Source organism: Harmonia axyridis, chromosome X, assembly GCF_914767665.1.
Source record: "Harmonia axyridis chromosome X, icHarAxyr1.1, whole genome shotgun sequence".
NCBI classification, from domain to species: domain Eukaryota; kingdom Metazoa; phylum Arthropoda; class Insecta; order Coleoptera; family Coccinellidae; genus Harmonia; species Harmonia axyridis.
Genome location: NC_059508.1, coordinates 38,199,651 through 38,204,650, shown reverse-complemented (window position 1 = coordinate 38,204,650; position 5,000 = coordinate 38,199,651). Strand labels below are relative to the sequence as shown.

The window sequence follows — 5,000 nt, the reverse complement described above, 5'->3', positions numbered from 1 at the left end:
TGTATCGGAACATTTCACGTCGTAATATCTCGCCAAGTCCAGACCTCGGCGATAGGTAGTATCTGACACCGTCCGCTCGGGACTGACATCGACTTGGACTCGGGCTGATGATGGGGAGGCGTTTAAGGACGTGAACATTTTTCCTTATAAAAATTAAAGTCGACAATGAATATTGATTCTGATTACTGATTTACGCTTTAAAAACACATTAGAAGGCAACCAAATCGAATTTGAGGAAATTCCACGATCAGAAAATTTTTTTCGAAAAAAAAAAAAATCCGAAAAATATTTTTCGATTCCGATTACTGATTTACTCTTTTAGAACACATTAGGAGGCAACCAAATCAAATTTGAGAAAATTCCACAATCAGAAAATTTTTTTCGAAAAAAAAAAAAATTCGAGGACACCTCGGTCATGGCAAGTTATTTCCCACAATCCATTCCCCGATCCACGTACATCCCAGAAAAAATCATCTCTCTAACTATCCTGGTTCAAAAGTTGTATCGGAACATTTTCACGTCGAAAATATATCTCTAAGTCCAAACCGATGCACCACGTAAACTAGGGCAGACCGATGCACCACGTAATATCGGGCAGACCGATGCAGAACGTAAACTCGATCATACCGATGCTTCACGTAATCTCGATCTTACCGATGCACCACGTAAACAAGGGCAGACCGATGCAGAACGTAAAGTAGATCTTACCGATGCACCACGTAATCTCGATCTTACCGATGCACCACGTAATCTCCATCTTACCGATGCACCACGTGAACTGGATCTTACCGATGCACCACGTAATCTCAATCTTACCGATGCACCACGTGAACTGGATCTTACCGATGCAGAACGTGAATTGGATCTTACCGATGCACCACGTAAACTCGATCTTACCGATGCACCACGTAATCTCGATCTTACCGATGCACCACGTGAACTGGATCTTACCGATGCAGAACGTGAATTGGATCTTACCGATGCACCACGTAAACTCGATCTTACCGATGCACCACGTAATCTCAATCTTACCGATGCACCACGTGAACTGGATCTTACCGATGCAGAACGTGAATTGGATCTTACCGATGCACCACGTAAACTCGATCTTACCGATGCACCACGTAATCTCAATCTTACCGATGCACCACGTGAACTGGATCTTACCGATGCAGAACGTGAATTGGATCTTACCGATGCACCACGTAAACTCGATCTTACCGATGCACCACGTAATCTCGATCTTACCGATGCACCACGTGAACTGGATCTTACCGATGCAGAACGTGAATTGGATCTTACCGATGCACCACGTAAACTCGATCTTACCGATGCACCACGTAATCTCAATCTTACCGATGCATCACGTAATCTCGATCTTACCGATGCAGAACGTAAACTCGATCATACCGATGCACCACGTTATCTCGGCAGACCGATGCAGAACGTAAAAAAAAAGCTTACAGCACGCGGTGTTCCCAAGCGGTCACCCATCCAAGTACTAACCGCGCCCGACGCTGCTTGGCTTCAGTGTTCTGACGAGAACTGGCAATTTCAGCGTGGTATGGCCGTAAACAACAAATATAGCGATATTTTCTATGATATCTCACTTTTTGGGAGCGGAAAGGACGTGAACGTTTTTCCTTATAAAAAATGAAATAACTTTTGGATATTAATTCTGATTGTTGATTTAAGTTTTAAGAACACATTAGGACATATCTCAATGAAATTTGAGGGATTTCCGAAATCGAAAAATATTTTTCGAAAAAAAAAAAAAATCCCAGAAGACCTCGGTCATCTCAAGTTTATTTCCATATTCTATTACACAATCAACGTACATCACAAAAGGAACCATCTCTCTAACTATCACAGTTAAATTTTTGTATCGGAACATTTCACGTCGGAATATCTCGCTAAGTCCAGACCGGGGAGATCGGTCGCATTTGACACCGTCCGCTCCGGTCTAACATCGTCTTGGAGTCGGGGTAACGATGGAGAGGCGTTTAAGGACGTGAACATTTTTCCTTATAAAAATTAAAGTCGACAATGAATATTGATTCTGATTACTGATTTACTCTTTTAGTACACATTAGAAGGCAACGCAATCAGATTTGAGGAAATTTCAAGATCAGAAAATTTTTTTCGAAAAAAAAAAAAATTCAAGAACACCTGGGTCATGGCAAGTTATTTCCCACAATCCATTCCACAATCAACGTACAACATAGAAGAAATCATCTCTCTAACTATCCTGGTTCAAAAGTTGTATCGGAACATTTCACGTCGAAATACCTCGCCAAGTCCAGACCGGGGCGATAGGTAGTATCTGACACCGTCCGCTCGGGACTGACATCGACTTGGACTCGGGCTAATGATGGGGAGGCGTTTAAGGACGTGAACATTTTTCCTTATAAAAATTAAAGTCGACAATGAATATTGATTCTGATTACTGATTTACGCTTTAAAAACACATTAGAAGGCAACCAAATCAAATTTGAGGAAATTCCAAAATCAGAAAATTTTTTTTCAAAAAAAAAAAAATCCGAAAAATATTTTTCGATTCTGATTACTGATTTACTCTTTTAGAACACATTAGAAGGCAACGAAATCAAATTTGAGTGAAATCCAAAATCAGAAAATATTTTTCGAAAAAAAAAAAAAATTCGAGAACACCTCGGTCATGGCAAGTTATTTTCCACAATCCATTCCCCAATCAACGTACATCCCAGAAAAAATCATCTCTCTAACTATCCTGGTTCAAAAGTTGTATCGGAACATTTTCACGTCGAAAATATATCTCAGAGTCCAGACCGATGCAGAACGTAAACTCGATCATACCGATGCTTCACGTAATCTCGATCTTACCGATGCACAACGTAAACTAGATCACACCGATGCAGAACGTAAACTCGATCATACCGATGCACCACGTAAACTCAGGCAGACCGATGCAGAACGTGAACTCGATCTTACCGATGCACCACGTAATCTCGATCTTACCGATGCACCACGTAAACTCGGGCAGACCGATGCAGAACGTGAACTCGATCTTACCGATGCACCACGTAAACTAGGGCTGACCGATGCATCACGTAAACGACGATCGAGAGGCGCGAAAGGACGTGAACGTTTTTCATTATAAAAATTGAAATAAATGATAAATAATGATTCTGATTGTTGGTTATCATTTTTAATAAGCATTAGGAGGCAACCAAATGAAATTTGAGGAAATTCCGATAATAGAAAATTTTTTCGAAAAAAAAAAAAAATTCATGAAATCCTCGGTCATCGCAAAATATTTACCATATTCTGTTCGATAATCAACGTATATTTAAGAAGGAATCATATCTGTATCTATCTTGGTTCAAATTTTGTATCGGAACATTTTGACCAAAGTCCGAGCTTCGGCCGAAACAGACACCGCTGACCTGGCCTATCGATCGACCGAGAGTCGGGGATAGAGCGTAAGTGTTGTCTGGAGGGGAACCCTGTGCTCTCCTGACATATATAGGGAAGGTGGTCGCGTTGGGCGATGCAGAACGTTTGGATCGGGAATTATATTTTTGGTTCAGCTATTGGAATATGGTTTATTGTTGGTATATATTGGCGAAATAACGTTCTTACTGACTGGGGATATTCATAAAAATGAGTCCGGAGATTTTCAGATCGAAGTCCGAGTGATCCGACTTGGAAGGCGTGTTGGGTGGGTCGAGATGGCTTAGATAGATCAGACGAGGCGGGCTAAGTGTTGACGTCATGCATCGGTCCATTTTCAGATTGAGTCCGAGTAATCCGACTTTGAAAGAGTGTTGGGTGCGTCGAGACTGTTTAGATAGATCGGACGAGGCGGACTAGGTGTTAACGACATGCATCGGTATATTTTCTGATCGGAGTCCGAAGAAATCGGCCCTAGTAGGCGCAGCGGACGGTCGAGACGGCCTCGGTGGGTCGGATCGATCGGGAAAAGTTTGCTAAATCGTGTCTGGAGGGGAACCTTGGGTTCTCCTGACATATATAGGGGATAAGGTTTGGGTGAACGATTCTTCACGTAAAAGTTGAGTAATTTATTTTTCGATAAGCTTTTGGATATTGATGAGAAGTATATGTATATCTTCGATTAAAAGAATTCTTACCGTCTCCATGTATATTATATTAGATATATAAGAAATAGTTAACGTGATGCATCGGCCGATTTCCGGATCGGAGTTCGAGAGATGCGACTTTCGATGCGCGATGGGTGGTTCGAGACGGCCTAGATCGATCGGACGAGGCGGACTAGGTGTTAACGACATGCATCGGCGGATTTTCTGATCGGAGTCCGAAGAAATCAGCTCTAGTAGGCGCGGCGAACGGTCGAAACGGCCTCGATCGATCGGACGAGGCGGACTAGGTGTTAACGACATGCATCGGCGGATTTTCTGATCGGAGTCCGAAGAAATCAGCTCTAGTAGGCGCGGCGAACGGTCGAAACGGCCTCGGTGGGTCGGATCGATCGGGAAAAGTTTGCTAAATCGTGTCTGGAGGGGAATCCGGGGTTCTCCTGACATATATAGAAGGGGTGGAGAATGGGTCCTGTCCTAGACTGTTTGGAGTTCTTTTTAGGATGATATTCAGTTGGTAAGTGGTAGACCCGAATCCGACCTCGGCGTTTGGGTACTGGCAAGGTGTGTTGGTTTCGGCTTTCGCATCTTGGGTCGCTTTCGTCAACCTCATGCAGCGAGGTCGCGGTCCGCTTCGTCTCTTTGTAGTCGAATGGCCTTTAAGCGACCAACCTTAAAATCGTGATCCTCTGCCCGTTGCGGGTTATGTTCACAAAAAATTTGCAACCACTCAATTCGTTCCGAGCGACAAATATTGTTGAATCTCGAATCACCGTGTCGTTATATTCACATGTATAGCGAAGGGTCGAGATGGAATGTGTATAAGAAATTAGTTGATAGCCGGGGGTTCGTATTATATATGGACGCCTTGGCGAGGGATTGTTTCTAGAAACTTTCTCATTT

The 5,000-nt window shown here is 42.9% G+C and overlaps 1 non-coding gene across 1 annotated transcript; it reads right to left on the bottom strand.

Moving 5' to 3' along the window:
- Positions 1 to 1,457: 1,457 nt before the first annotated feature.
- On the bottom strand, positions 1,458 to 1,576 carry LOC123688432. The gene has a single exon (XR_006749954.1). It is a non-coding gene; the product is annotated as a 5S ribosomal RNA (ribosomal RNA).
- Positions 1,577 to 5,000: the final 3,424 nt, after the last annotated feature.